Here is a 15,930-nt window from a genome sequence, read left to right as displayed (position 1 = left end):
TTGGCTTATGTTTTCCCAAAGCCGGGGTACAGTAAAACGTGAAATATGGTGGCCAGACCAAATGGCCTCATACTGTCTTCCTGAGACTTTTCTGGGGGAGGAACTCACACACTCACACACATTCACACGCACTGATTCGCACACACACACACACACATCAATTCACACACATACCTACACACATTCACACACATGTACCCATCACACACACACACACACACACACACACACACACACACACACACACCCATGCTCTCAGAAGGAGACTGACTTGGGTCTTAGAAACCAAGCCATCCACTTCCCACCCCTCCATCCTGAGCTCCTTCCTTCCGTCGTCTTGGGGGCAGGGGTGCTCGTGGGGTGTCAGATAATTCCTGAGCACGTCTGTTCCTGTTCACATTCGAGCTCTGCCACTGTGTGATCTCGGCCACGTTGCTGGGTGTCTCTGACCCCAGTTTCCCGCTTATGAAGTGGGTGCCGTAACGGAACCCCACTCAAGGCTGTGTGGAGACTGAGCATGGGGGCATCTGGGGGAACACAGGCGTGCATACTGCCAGGCTTGTGAAGCCTCGCATGCTTGCAGGCCACACCGATGCTACCGTTCCCCGCCCACCTCTCTTCCAAATCCTGGGGGTCAGGCGTCAGCAGCCTGGCATTCTGTCTGCTTTTCCCGGAACAGGTCACATCATCGGTCTGTGTGTTTCTGGGCTAACACATGTTAGCTGTTACGTGTCTCATTTTAACTTCGGGGTAAACACGGTCCTGCTCTCAGAGGCAGATGTGTAGACCAAGTCTTCTTGGGGCACGGGACTAGGGTGGCTCATTGATGCCCACACTGAAGGCACCTGTCCCAGCCGGGCACTGAATAGACCCAGTTCCCACCACCAGGGGACCACGTGGTGGGGAGGAGGGGGACATGAGGCATTGAGCGAGGCAGTGTGTGGGAAGTGTCCACAGTCACCAGCCACTGTGGGCAGAAGGGTGAACCAGCCAGTCCAGCGCTCCAATGGTGAGGGTGCAGAGGCTGATGAAGTCAGCAGTGGGACGCGGTATGCTGGGGTGGTGACGGGGTGACGGTGCAGGGGACGCCTGTTGTGAGGAGCTGGAGCCCTCCAGGTAGACGAGGGGGAAAGATATCCCAGGCAGGAAGGGCCGTTGCTAAGGCTCCGAGGCAGAGCTGCCTGGAGTGTCAGGCTCGGAGCTGCAGCTGCCATGGCTTCCGCAGAGGTCCGTGGACCGCAAGCTGGGTCTACCAGTGATCTCCCTGCTCCTGAATGCTTGGCCAGCTGGAGCATTCTAAGACAGTTGGCTTTTTGTAAGCATCTAATAGAGGTGGGTTCTGAGTCCAAGAATTGTCACCAGGAGCCCCCAGCTCATACTGAAATAAATCCCTCACGTACAGGATGATGTCTCCATTGCAGTGAACAACTGTGCATTTAAGGCCTTGTCCCTAAGATTTTCTATCATGGAATTGTTCACAGAGTAGGCTGCCTTCCCCAGGAGTGGGGACCAAGAGGGAAACCTGCCCAAGCATGGCCTTTACGGGCGTCTTATGTTAAAAGTCCATGCCATCGGGGTGCCTGGGTGGTTCATTCGGTTGAGCATCTGACTCTTGGTTTCGGCTCAGGTCATGATCTCGGGGTCATGAGAGGGAGCCCTGCATCGGGCTCCATGCTCGGTACAGAGTCTGCTTAAGACTCTCTCTCCCTCTCCATCTGCCCCTCCCACTGTTCCTGTTTTCTCTCTTTCTCCCTCAAATAAATAAATGAATCTTAAAAAAAAAAAAGCCCATGCTATTATTGCTTTGCATTCCACAGTATATGCAGAGGTATTTTAAAAAACCATTGTGTCCCTCCCATCATGTTAGTAAAAATGATGATTTTTGCATGCATCATGTTTATCTTGGGTCTTCTCATAGTCTCTGTTTGAAAAGCCAAGTTGACCTTAAGGTGATAGATAACCTGAACACAATCTCCTCTTCCTAAATGTCAGTCATTCACACCTTAGTAAGAATGGCAACACAACCTTTTTTTTTTTTTTTAAGATTTCATTTATTTATTTATCAGAGAGAGAGAGAGAGAGAAAGCACAAGCAGGGAGAGCAGCAGGCTGATGGAGAAGTAGGCTCCCCACTGAGCAGGGAGCCTGATGCAGGACTCAATCCCAGGACCCTTGGATCATGACCTCAGCCAAAGGCAGACATTTCACTAAGTGAACCACCCAGACGTCCCTAGAATTGCAACCTAATCTTAAGAGTAGGCTTTCGGTGACAACATAACCAGGATCGCTGTGAGGTCAGGAAGAGGGAATAGTGACGCTCCCCCCAAAGAGTCACATATAATGAGGGGGTTGGAACAAAGACATCTTGCCAGTTTCCCTGTTGGTTCTCTGGTCTGTGGTCTGCTCTAACCACTGCCTGGCAAAGATCAGGGACAAGATTGGTGACTAACAGAATATAATAAAAAAAACATTAAAAAAAAAAAAGATTCTCCCATGGAAACTTCTCTCCCTGGCCAGGAGCTCAAGTGTCTGGTTCCTCCTCCATCACCCTCTGCTCCAGCCCATTGTGGAGAAGGTTTCTGATTTGTTCCTGTCTTTGTAGCCATCCATTTTCTTCCATTGTTGGGGCCCTGAGAATATCAGCGTGCAGGCTATTTGCGGGATATTTGGGATTTTTGAAGCCCTTGTGCAAATGCTTAAACTTTGTTCAGTATGTATAACATGCTACCCTACATGGATATCAGCTTTTTAATTACTTAAATAATTAAGTTAATAATCGTACACATTTCTGCTTCTAATCTATGTTCAAATCCCATTCCTGCCACTTGCTAGCTTTGTGAGTTTGGACAAATTACTTAACTTCTCTGCACCACCGTTCTCTAATCTACAAATGGGGGATAAAAATGGACCCTGGGTTGTGTGAGGATTAAAGTAGTGAATACGCGAGAAGCCCTAGGAATGGTGGGTGATGTACTCCTGTTAGCTCCGTTAGCAGAGTTTGCCCCATGCTGGGAGAGGGTAATCTGACTTCTCAGAACAGACAGTAGAGTGCACGATCATTCTTCCCTGTACTGCGAGCTTCATGGAGTCTCTCCAGCTTGCGTGCACACATGGGGTCTGCATTGATGGAAGGTCACGCACAGCTTTGTGGCAGCAGGCCGATTCCCGTGTTGGGGTGCACACCCGTTGGTGCTCATGGGGGACGCAGGACGAGAGACTCCTCCCCCCAGTGGGCTGCCCCGGTGGACTCGGTCAGGTTTGAGCCTCTGGTTTGCCAGAGTTTGGCTCCTGGAGCAGCCTGCCCGGGTGTGCAGAGTTGCCTGGCCTCCCAGATGCGCTCTTGGGTCAGCCGGGGCCTCTGTGATGCCCCAGGCAGGCCTCTGGGGGCCTGTGCACAGGGGCCCTTCTGTTTGTGACAGCACACATGCCATTTGTCTGTGGCATGGGGTGACTTGCTGGGCACCCCTCGAAGAGAGCTTGCAGAGTTCAAGGCTGATCGCCCGGGCACTCATTATCAGATCTAATTGTGGGCTCGGATTTCACAAACCGGGGGGCTGCACAGGTGGAGGACAGGCTGCAAAGGTCACGCCTAAAAGCTTATTAAACTGCTGGTGTGAAAGGTAAGACCATCTGGATGCCATTTGACAACTTAAGTGGTAATTACACCATTTGGCGCAGGAATTAGAGAGAGCTGTGGCGGGGACAGCTTGGTTTGCAGGGGGTGGTTCTTTTGGGGCAATCCTGCCCTGGCATCTTGAGGTCCTCATCCCTGCCGTGGCCCCAGCTTCTCCGCCGGGCTCCTCAGGTGCACTGTGGAGCAGGCAGTGCGGATGGGCAGCACCTCCCCAGCGCCTCCCCTCGCTGCCCTGCAGCCTGATAAACAGGAACACCTGCTTTCCCAGAGCCCTCCACTGGGGGAAGGGGGCGGGGGTGGCTTCCAGCAGCGTTCCACCCCAGCAATATGGAAGTGTTTAGCAGGCTTTGCACCAGGCCGGGTAGCTGAGATCTGAACCTTCAAATTACAGCCATTCCCGGGCCGAGGAAAAGTAAATAAACAGTTCACAGCTGCAGCCAGCTCAGCACAGAACCGGCTATCTCTTCTGATTGCGGGACAAGTAATTAAGTGGGAAATGTGAGCCCTCAACGTCAGGGGGAGATGATAAAGGTCTGGGGGCAGTAAATCCCCCCAACTCCAGAGACCTTCCGATTAACCCACGCAGGGCCGGCAGGGGCGAAGCCCAGAGCAGGAGTGCTCATTGAGCGATTATCAGAAGCTCACTCCCTAAATGAAACCCGCCCGCCTCACTGTGCCTTGTCGGGGGACATGATGAGCGTGAGGATCTGGATCCTCGCCAGCACGCCCCAGAAGACACCTCAGAACAGGTGCTGTGTGCCTTAACGGATTGTTCTGGGCTGAATCATGTACCCAAAGTTCACATGCTGGAGTCTCAACCCCCAGGACCTTGGGATGTGACTGTACTTGGAGAGGAGGCCTTTAAACAGATGATTAAGTCAAGTCAGCGGGGTGGCCCCGACCACCCTGGCTGGAGTCCTTAGTTGGGATCAGGACACAGACATGCACGGAGGGGCGGCCATTTGCACGCCCAGGAGAGAGGTCTCAGGAGAAGCCAGCCCTGCCCACGCCTGGATCTCAGGCTTCAAGCCTCCTGGGCTGGGAGACAAGAACTCTCTGTTGTTTGAGCCGCCTGTCCTGTCGTGCTTTGCTAGGGCAGCCGGAGGAAAGGGAGGGTGCTTTATGCGGAGAGCTGGCAGAGCAGGAAGGGGGGGTGCAGTCTGTGCCAGGCCCCCTGTGAGGTGCGCACATGGCACGTGCTTCTTGTTCCCACCATGGCAGCGGCATCCCGTCTGTCCGACGGGGAAGCTGAGGCCTGCAGAGGCTAAGCCAGAAGGGCAGACCACACAGCCAGGATGCATGGAGAGAGCCCGTTCCCCGGAGCTAGGGTTCTCAAACCTGCCTGGGAAGTGTTAGAAAGTAGAGGTCTGGGCCCACCCCAGATGCAGGGAGCAGGACCTGGGAAGTAGTTTACAAGGCACCCCGGGGATTCTCGAACGTAGCCAGGGTTCAGAACCACAGCTTTAAGCCCAATCTTCTTGCTGGAATTCTTTTTTTAAAAAAAAGTAGTGGCCCAGCAGGAGCTCATGTCCCGTCTTTATTCACATTTTTCTCCTGGGTGAGCCTGCCTCACTGTGGTCTTCCTCCATGGTCAGCCAGCTTGTGTTTCCTACCAGCACAATCTCTGGAGCCCAAATGCCTGGGTTCAAATCCAGACTCCTCAGCTTACTTGCTGTGTGACTTCAGGAAAGTCACTTGACCTCTCTGGGCCTCAGTTTTCTCCTCTGTAAAATGTGGCTAATAAGAGTAACTACCTCCTGGGTTGTTATTAACTGAGTTAATGTTTGTAAAGTGCCTGACATCTGGACAGTGGCAGACATAGGTTTGTTAGGAACAGAGTAACTGTCTCATCTGTTTGGCCCTTAATTGTAGGATGCTGGCGGGTGGGGGTAGGACTGGGAGACAGAACCCTAGTCTGACCAATTCTGTATTTCCACTGGGGCACGGAGGGGGCTTCTGGGAATTTTAGTGGGAGGGGACAGGGCACCATTTGTCCAAGATATTCACTCCCACCTGCCCTCACGACACACACACGTGCATACACACACACACACACCCTGCTCCCCTGACGGGCACTGCGACTATTTCCTAGAGGGAAGCATGACATCCCCAAGTCGTAGAGGGATGCACACACAGAGTCTGAGATGTCACCGAAATGTGATTTGTTCATGGAAGACGAGGTATGATTCGGATAGCAAGGTGCTCAGTGGGCCCTGCCTGGTGTAGGTGCGGACCGGGTTACGGAAAATCTGGTGTCTTCCTGTGTTCTCTGCATCGTATACCCCTTTCTCCTTCTGTACTGAATACGTGCCCTTTTCATAAAACTTGGCTGAGTCACCCCTGGCAGAGTCTTTCTTGAAGGATGTTTTCACATTTCCTGGACAGCCTGGTGGCCTGGCAGGGCTGGACGCCCCTCTGTCCTCCCCCGCCGAGCATGTGCCTGCCTGTTTGCTGGCTTGTGGCCCTGGAGGGGATGGGTGTATTCTACCCTGCTACGTGTCTCCGGGACCCTCCTTCGAGGACAGGTCACATAGCAGAATGCCAGAGATGCTGGTTTCTTTCTTTTTTTTTTTTTTTTTTTAAAGATTTTATTTATTTATCCGGCAGAGATAGAGACAGCCAGCGAGAGAGGGAACGCAGGCAGGGGGAGTGGGAGAGGAAGAAGCAGGCTCATAGTGGAGGAGCCTGATGTGGGGCTCGATCCCATAATGCCGGGATCACGCCCTGAGCCGAAGGCAGACGCTTAACCGCTGTGCCACCCAGGCGCCCCCGGAGTTGCTGGTTTCATGCAGGCGTGCGTCTCTGGGCTGGGGGTCCTTGGAGAACTGCATGGGGGACTTTGGGTCAGGCTGGGATGAGCTCCCAGAAGAGGCCTGGGGACAAGGACAGGAGTGGGTCCTGGACAGCCTGGAGAGCCCCTACTGTGTGCTGGCACCAGGGCCCCTCGGCTCTGTCCCCACCTGCCACTCCCCCAGAAGCGTCTGTGTCCCCGTGTCCATTTCTGCAGGGCAGGGACAGGATGTGTCCTACTTTAAGGGCTGCTGGGGGCAGCAGACACAGTAAAACAGGTACCAGTGTCTGCTGCCTGGTAAAGAGGCTTTGGCCATGGTTGTGCCTGCTTTTCTTCGTGCTGCTCTGAGCTGCGTCCATCTGCAGGCCAGGGCCTGGAGGTCAGAGAGGCACATTTACTCAGGCCTTCAGCCAGGAGGTAGAGCCCCAACCAGGTGCTGTGCCTAGCAGGGGAGCAAACCAAAGTGCCCACCCTGAGGGAGGCAGCCATCAGTGGAGTGATTTCCCTGAGAGCCACAGGCAGTGGAGGAGAGGTTTGAGGACTGGTCTGCAGTCACACGGTCAGTGAATGCAGACCCAGATAATCACAAACCCGAAAGGTTCTCGGACAGGTGGGCCCAGGCTGAGGAGGACAGTGGAGACCAAGTGATGTCTGTCTGGGCTGGGATCTGAGCTGGGAACTGAGCAGGCATCTGAGCAGGGATCAGAGCAGGGATCAAAACAGGGATTGGAGCTGGGATCTGAGCTGGGCAAGACACGAACAGTGTGCAGGGCGGAGAGAACAGCCTCTTTGGACAGCTCGTCTCAGCAGCTGATTATCTCCCCTCCCATAGTCACTGAATGTTCAACTAGGTCCCTTGCTACCCAGAGTAAAGCCCAAGTGTCTCCATCTCCCCTGCCTCTGTGCTGAGCATGCAGCAAGGCCTGGCCAATGAGCCTTGCAGCCTCCGGAGTGTGCCCATAAAGGGAAGGGCAGGCCCTCCTCTCGGCCCTTTGTCCCCGCCCACTGGCTGGATGCATCACCACAGCCCATGTGGATGGACCCAACAGTGTCCGAGGAGGAGGAACCCCAGTGAGTTTGGAGAGCGGAGCTCAGAGCTTTATGTGAGCAAATCACATTCTACAAACGCCTGGTTTCAGCGACAAATATTCTGGTGTCTGTTAAGTGCAGCGGAAGCAAGCTTCATTGGTGAGGCTGGGGCAGTGGCCGGCAATCCCCACTGTAAGAGCAGGTCTTTGGCATAAATTTGGGAATTACTCTTGGCCATTCTGCCTGTGATCCTGCTCCTGGTGCTCCTGGAGGTAATGCAAGCTGCGTGACATCCTCTCCAGTAGCTCACACCGCATTCGGCCCAGGAGCTTTAGTTCTGTGGGAATGACGCTCGCCTGATACAGCCTCGTAGGTCGTGGGACAGACTTTGCCATTTCCCCCGAGAGCCACAGGCAGCCGAAGACAGGTTTGAGGACTGGTCTGCGGTCACACGGGCAGGAAATGCGGAGCCAGGGCTCGGACGCAAGTGCACGGCCCCGATCTTTTCTCTGGGTACCTGACTACACTGAGGAATGGTGTGGGTGTGGAGGGATGTCCCGTCGAGGGGTACACACTCTACTCACCTCTCCCCTATCCTACCGTCTGCCCTGCCCACAGCCGCCTGGGGGAGCCTGGCTGTGGTTTCTCCAGCCCTGGGAGCTCAGTCAGCCTCTCACGCTGGGAGTTGGGAGTCTTCTGGAAAAAGGTTTCTTCCATTCTTAGCGCTGGGGGGGAGTGGTCTCTGGACTTGCCCTGGACAGGGTCCAGTTCTAGATTGAAGGCACAGAGGTGGGCAAGAGCAGGGGGCTGGCCCTGACAGGTACCCCTGAGCTGCTCCAGCAGCACCCCTCCCTGGGGCATTTCCCAGACGCATCAGTCAGTTTCCGTCAGGATTTCTGTTGCTCGCCACTGTGGTGTCTTCACTGGGAAGTGGTGCTAGGCATTTGTCGTCTGCATGTTTCCTCCACTGGAGAGCACTTAGGGTTCTCAGAGCTGTTGCTCTCTGGACCGACCCTCTTCAGTTCCGTTAGCCTTCGCTTCGGACCCCACCTGCTTCTGCGTGAGACCCATTTTCTCAGGGGTTCTTGGTTTGTGTTTCTGTTGTTGCCCTGCTTTGGACAGGATGGTATCAGGTTGCTTTTCATGCCAAAGGGGGGACTCTTACCATCACTGGGGTCATGCAGACTGGAGCATTGGGTTGCAGCCCCCACTCCTGGGGCGGGGGCCCCATTTCCCCATTCTGCGGAGGCATCTCCTTCCACGTCCAGGGAGCCCCCCATGCCAGCAGAGCTGGGGATGTTGCAGGGCCCTCTTTGCCTTAGCTCCTGCCCCTGATGCCCCTCACTGGAGCCCCACTTGGAATTTCTCTTCTGCGGAAATGGCCCAGTCCCTCCCTTCTCCATGCATCTTTCCCAGTAACACTGGAACCCTTCTCAGGCTTTTCTGGACCCTCCTCCCCACTAGGGGGAAAACGAAGGACACGTTTGCATTTGGTCCTTGACTCTGCTTCTTGCTCATGGCGAGGGCTCAGGAATGCCACTCACGATCCCTGCATCTCAGTTTACTTGTCTGCAAAATGAGGATCAAAAGTAGTCCCCCAAACCTGGGGTTACTTTGAGGGTTTCATGAGTTACTGACTGACACGAGATCCGGCAGGAGGTCAGAGGTCTGAGAAGAGTCAATAATGGGGCAGGACCAGATGCGTGAGGTACGGGCAGTGCCGGCTGCATGATTTTAGAGGTCCAGGGCAAGATGAAAGGGGGCCCTCACTGAAACATTGTGAAGGATTTCAAATTTCCCACAGCAGAACATCGGACCAAATGTGGGGTCCTTCTGAGCCCGGGCCCCTGAACCTTCTCACCCTTGCTGGAGTCCCTTGAGTATTTACACCCTGCCCTGGAAGGACCCAGGAAGTGGCAGGACCCTTCAGACACCAAGAGGTCAATGGCTGATGAGACGGGGTTCACTGCGGGAACCTTTGCTTTTCAATCCGGGATCCCAGCGCAGCTGTGTCCAGACATGATTCTTCAGTTGTGGAGATCTGCCCGGTGCCTAAGAAATGCTCTGTGTTGGGGGAGGGCATGCCTTTGGGACAGTCCCCCCCTCGAATCCTGAGCAGGGACTGGCCCAAGGGTCGCAACCCCTTAGAACTGGAAACAGCTGACTTCTGGTTCTGGGTTCCAGGGTGGGCGGCCCCACCCAGCAGGAGGACATTGCACAGAGAGGCCCGCTGACGTCATTGCAGAGGTGATTTTTACGGAAGCGGGTACGGGGCCATAAAGCTGTCAGGGTGGACCTCACGCCTCGGCCCCCTTCTCACCCATGCCTGTCATCTTGTCCTCAGAAGGTCCAGCCTCCTTGGGCTCTCACCTCTGAGAGCGAGGCCGGGGCACAGGAGGCCCCCATTCTCCATGGGCTGCAGCTTGCCACTCGGTGCCAACAGTGCTTCCAGGTTAAGCACCTTGTTAGGGTAATAAATGGGATGAAAAACAGTATTTCACTGTATTTTTTCCTGGGGTATCATGACAGATTGAGGGCCTATGGCTCAAGGCATGCTGGCTGATCCCAGCTCCTGTGACCCCGAGGCTGGGGAGCAGATGGGCATGTCGCAGACTTCCCCTGCCTCCACCTGAGCCCAAGGCCCTGGCCTCCCGCTCACTGGCTATCCTGCCAGCGGCGCCTGTGGGAATGTTGGGCCCGCAGAAGCCCAGGACCGTTTCTCTTGCCCTGAGAGCCTGTGGGGCCGCGTAGGTCCCAGGGGAGCACGTCATCCCGATGGGCAGGCTGCCCAGCCCACAGCTGGCTGAGCTGTGTGGGGAATGGGCCTCCCCTTCCTCCAGCACCAGGACAGGAAAGGGCCCCGACCAGGGTGTCTTGGCGCCTGGCACCTAACTGGCCCATCAAGAAGAATGGCTTCTTTGTTGCCATCTGCATGATGATAGAGGGGTCAGGGTAGTCACTGTCCAGACTCAGAACACAACAGTTCAGTAGCCAGGGACACTGGTCACTCTAACGACTATGACACCGGCCCTCACTTGTGAAGGGTTTGTTCTGTGCCAGGCGCCGTTCTCTTATCATCTGAGCGAATTTTCCAGCAGCTCCATGTTAATAACAGTGATAAAACCGCGCCACACCGTGTGGCTCTCACAAAGGCCTAATACAGAGTGACTCTTGAAACCCTAACAACCACCCCATGGGGTCACTACTCTAATCACCCCCGTTTTGCAAATGAGGAAATGAGGTTCAGAGAGGCAAAGTGACTTGCCCAAGGTCACGTAGCAAATAAGTGTCCAGAGCTAGAATTTCCCTTGGCCAGTCTCACCCTAGAGTTCATGCTTTTAACCACTAACATACTCTGTCTGCAGCTTTCAGGCAATATTTGGGCATGAACGTGCCGTGGGTCACATCACTAGAGGCTGGTGCTTGGGTGGGAAGGGAGCGGATTCTCCAGGGGGCTTCCTAGAGATGGTGAAACCCCAGAACCCAGCCTCTAGATGTGGGCAAAACCAAGTGAAGTTAAATCAATCAATTAAAAATATAGTCCAATAATCCTCCAGTAAGATCTTTCAATGATATTTATGGACTCATATTCTACCACTTAATGCATCTGATACTCGTCCAGGACTTAGTCTGTATTGGGTGCTGTGCTAAGTGCTTTAAAGATACCAACTCACCAGCATGTATCCCACAGGGGGTGAACTTGCCTACCCAGGGTCTCTCAGTCCATACATCTGTGCGTGCAGGGTGCAAACCTGGGGACTCTGAGCTCCCCACTGCAGAGTGTCCACCAACCTGAAGACAGGGCTGACTTTGTGAGCAGGAGGAGGGCTAACCACCGTGTGGGTGGTACAGTCTGTGGGCTGGGGTGGGGGCACCTGTCAGACCCCTGCCTGAAAGCTGTTTCCCAGTGCTTGCCATTCTGCTGCTGGAGCTTTCCCCCTGGTGTCTCACAGGCCCGCTCCCTGATCCAGGGGTGAGATGCAGGTCCCTCCTGCACCCATCGCAGAGGTCAAGGACCCGTCAGGTCTGGCACACCCAGGTAGGGACTGCCAGCATCCCCTTCCTGGGGACTCGGTCAGCCTCTGTAGCCCAGCCTACCTTGGGGTTGGATGTTGCCACTGACTGACTGTGGCCACACCTGGTGTGCGCTGAAGAACCCCCAAGACAAGAGGAGGGCGGATGCATGGGATGGATGGAGCTTGGGGCCCTGGATGGCGTGGGAGCAGGGCTCCCTTTTGAGCATGCCAGACTATGATGTGGGCACGAAACCAGCTTTCCCTGCGTTGGGACATGATGTCTCTGCTGCATTCCTGTCCTGGCTGGCACAGCCTCCCAGCATCTGGGCAAATGCAAGAAGGGGGATCTCAAGGTCCCTTCCTAGTGGGAGAGGCTTTAGTGCAGCCTTGCACCTGAAAATATGGATGGGCCCACGAAGGAGGGGACGGGTGCAGCCCTACCTCAGCCCGTCTGCCCGCACTCATTTTCTCTCCTGTGGGAGGCTTTCAGGCCCTCTCATCCAGGCTGCTCTCTGCCGCCTTGGGGTCTTTGCATAGGCTGTTCTATTTCCTTGGCACCTGTCCCCAACATCCCCCCGACATGGAGCCTTTAGTTCTCATGCTTTGGATCACCGCGTAAATGCTCCTTCCTCTGAGCTCCCACTGTGGGATTCAGTCACCCTGTTTTAGGCCCCACAGCACTGGGCACATCTGTGATCTGTAAGCTCCTGGAACACAAGGACCATGGCTGCCCGGTCTGCTGACAGGTCCCTCGCCTGTTGCCGTGTGGGTGTCTAATTTGTATTTGTTAGATGGCCAGTAAGTCAGTGAATGAAGTTCCTGCGGAAGGCTTGCTGTATGTCAGGTATCCATCGCTCAGGGACTCAGTGTCCAGAGGCCCATGCGACCGAGCCCTGTATATCTGCATCCCAGCGATGCGCGTGCCTCTCTCAGTATCAGACCAAGACGAATATCACGTTTTCTTTTCTTTTTTTTTTTAATTTACATTTTTAAAAAAGATTTTATTTATTTATTCGACAGAGAGAGAGGCAGCGAGAGAGGGAACGCAAGCCGGGGGAGTGGGAGAGGAAGAAGCAGGCTTCCTGCTGAGCAGGGAGCCTGATGCGGGGCTCGATCCCAGGACCCCGGGATCATGACCCGAGCCGAAGGCAGACACTTAACGACTGAGCCACCCAGGTGCCCCAATATTGTGTTTTCTTAAGGCCTAGGGCCCCACTTCTGTTTCTCCTCACATCCTCGTGTATCTGTCGTCAGAAAGCGTCTTGTCCTTGATATGGACATATGTCCTCGAGGACATATGTTCTAGCGTCTCTTTCCGCCCTTAAAATTCTTAGCCCATTGATGATGGATGGATCACCACTTAGGTGCCTTAGGATGGAGGAGACGTAATCGTGAGAACCGCTGCTGAACGATGGCCCCTCTGTGCCGTTCCAGTGCTTGCTGTCTCATTCAGCCTCCACAAACACGCCACAACCGTCCCGGGCGAGGGAGGGGTGGCTTCCATGTCACAGATGAGGAGCAGACTCAGAGAGGGCAAGTAGCTGGCCCAAACTCACACAGCTGGTAAGTGGCCGATTTAAACTCAGACCCAGCTGTAGGCCGGGTGCTTACGCATTTGCTAGGAAGAATCTTCCATAAAACGTAGCTATAAAGTATCGGGGTTTTTATAGGCATTCTGCCGAGAAGCCGTCTTTGCTGTGCTAGCTGGGGCTGCTTAAATGAAGCACCACCGGCCGAGCGGCATCTGCGCGCGCATCTGTATGTCCCGAAACGTGCGTGGGGCCCGTCCCCTGAAAGGAACTGATACGCATCTCATGGAGGAAAAAGGGTGTTTTTAAATCCAATCAAATACGGTTGTGAATATTATGTTAAACAGTGGGATAGAGTTCCTTGCTGCAGGATTTCGGGGAGTCATTAATGTGCTGACGTGACTGGTGAATCCCTAAGGTGGTCTGAGAGCAGGGCTCAGCAAACTTGATCACAGACAACTGCCGCTGCTTTAGGCTTTGCGGGTCGTGTGGTCTTTGTGGTTGCCACCTAACGCGGCCACAGACGGTATGTAAATGAGTGGGTGTGGCCCTTGTTCCAATAAAATTTTATTTACAAAAACAAGTGGTGAGCCAGCTTTGGCACGTAGGCGGAAGTTCGCCGACGCCAGCCTTCGAGTATGCAGTATTTCCCAAACATATTGGACCGTGTTCATTTTTCAAGGAGGGTTCACATTCCGGGGAACATACTCCTCACCCAGCAGCCCTTGGCCCTCAGTCGCCGCGCACCTTCCCTCTACTCCTTGTCCATTGTTTGTGCCAGTGCTGTTGGACAACGGGACGCCGTTCTGTGAGGCTTATCCGTGGACTGGGTGGACTGGGATAAATCCTCTCCGTTCCTGTTCAGACTTTACCCTAAGTAGTCCAAACCACCTTGGGCTGGGCCCTCATGTGAGACTTTTCAGTACTTCTAGGGTTCAGCAGAACCGAGGTGCCCCCCCACCACGTTATCACAGTATTTAATAAGTCCGGAAACATCACACATTGCAGGAATGCTGTTCTTTCTTCTTCCCATTAGTATCGTCACCTGTCCCTGTGCCCGTGTGTGTGTGCGTGTGTGTGTGTGTGTGAAGAGGGAGGTGGCGAGAAGGTTTGCAGTGCACGGGGCTGGGGGTGCTTAATACAGGTTTACATTCCACAGCTACTTCCACGTACAAGTGAAAAGTGTTTAGTCTTCGTGTTTAAGCCGATGGCTCTGAATTCATTCTGGATGGAGAGTTTTGGAAAAGGGGGACTGTTTGTGTTATGATGGACGTGGATATAGTCTTTCAAGGTACGAAATTTGTGCTGACTTGGTCCAAAACACAACCGCCTCTGGTTATGTCTGGTTTCGACTACTCCAAAAATGTCCAAAATTCCAGACAACCTCTTGGGCTTAGAAATAAAAGTCATTAATCCTGCATTTGAATTTAATATTTGAAATTTTATCCTAACTTTTTTTTTCTTCCACATGAATTAACTTTTGAAAAGTTGGAAAGAAACCTACGGTTCTCCCCCCCCCCCGTTTTTTTCTTTTTTAAGGGAACATTCTTAGCAAAAGGGTATAAAATTAAACTAGGTTTGACCTTTTGAGTTTAGCAGATTTTCCACCTGGTCTGAACAGGAAATGGGCTTCGCAGTGGGAAAGCCTCTTCTCCCACTTCTGGGAAGGGATACGGCGTGCGCTTTCGAGGTGGAGAGCTTCTGGCTGAACAGGAACGTGGGCTCCTCACCGACCGTTCATTCACATGTGGTGAGATCGGGCATCCAGGAGATAGCCTGTTCAGAGAAGGGCTCCAGCCAGCCCCTTAGTCTCGTCTGAAATATCTAAGCCCCCTCTCCCCACCAAAATTACACATAATTCTGCAGGAATCTTGTGTGTGGGTGGACGGCTCTATCTTGAGTTTTGTCAGCAAAGGGCAGATTCTTTTTGGCATGAGGGGTGCAAGCCTGGGGCATAAGCCCAGCTGCCCAGATATTCCAAATGATCTTATGAAAGAGGGAGTCTGGGAAGGGAGGGGTCCAGGACCCTGCTGGTGGGTGGGATGTGGGGGCTGGAGGAGAGAGAAGACAGGGGTCCATGGGGGGCTTGGGATGTGGGTGCTCTTGGAGCCGGGATTCAGGGAACATGTTTTGGCTTCTGTCTCAGAAAGCTGGGGCCTCTTGGGGACAGAGGATGGGTTTCCTTGTTTGGGGGTCCTGCCTATCTGTGACAACATGTCATAGGGGGTCTGTGAATTCCAGCAGCCTGGATTCTGGTCCTGGCCCCACTTTTTACGGAGTGAGAGACTTTGGGCAAGTCTCATTACCTCTCCTAGCCTTAGTGTCCCCGTGTGTAAGATGGGAATACAATAGCACAGTTCTCGGAGGGCTTCCGTGAGATGACATTCTTCCTTGTCAGCCCGGGGCCTGGTGCCAGGGGTGTGCCTGAAACGCAACATGCTCACATAACCAGAGAATTTATTCCCGAGTTGAATAGCTCACCAAGGCAAAGGAGGGGGCCAGCCGCATCTCCTCCCACCACCTCTGCACTTTTTGTGACTTGCTTTTCCTTTCAGGGGTGGTCTCTGCTTCCTGCCCTGTGATGTCACTGCCTACACATGCCAGGCGCAGGCACGGGGAGACAGAAGGGGCACTCACTGTGATTTCTCCCCACCAGCCTCGCGCTCCCCAGGGTCAGCCCTGGCCGTGGCTCAGGAGTGGCAGGCTCCTTCCCAGAGGAATTTATGATTCCTTGGCCGGGGCTGGTTTGCTCCTCCAGAAATTAAACAAAGCCAGCAGAAGCGGAGGCCACGGCCCTGGCTTCCCTGCTGTCTCCTCCGGGGTCCATCAGGCCACCGACAATCGGGGGCGGGGGCTCCCGAGCAGACCTGGGCTCCAGGGCAATGTCTGTGGTCAGGCGGTGTGGGGCTATGGGCCAGTCACTCCACTGCGC

The 15,930-nt window shown here is 54.1% G+C and overlaps 1 long non-coding RNA gene across 1 annotated transcript in view; it reads left to right on the top strand.

Moving 5' to 3' along the window:
* LOC105239251 overlaps positions 1-15,930 on the top strand; it is a 328,945-nt gene that overhangs the window by 146,041 nt on the left and 166,974 nt on the right. The gene's annotated exons all lie outside the window — the stretch shown is intronic.

This window comes from Ailuropoda melanoleuca, chromosome 12, assembly GCF_002007445.2.
Source record: "Ailuropoda melanoleuca isolate Jingjing chromosome 12, ASM200744v2, whole genome shotgun sequence".
Lineage (NCBI taxonomy): Eukaryota > Metazoa > Chordata > Mammalia > Carnivora > Ursidae > Ailuropoda > Ailuropoda melanoleuca.
Note: the sequence above shows the minus strand (reverse complement) of the source record. Positions and strands in the feature narration are given on the sequence as shown.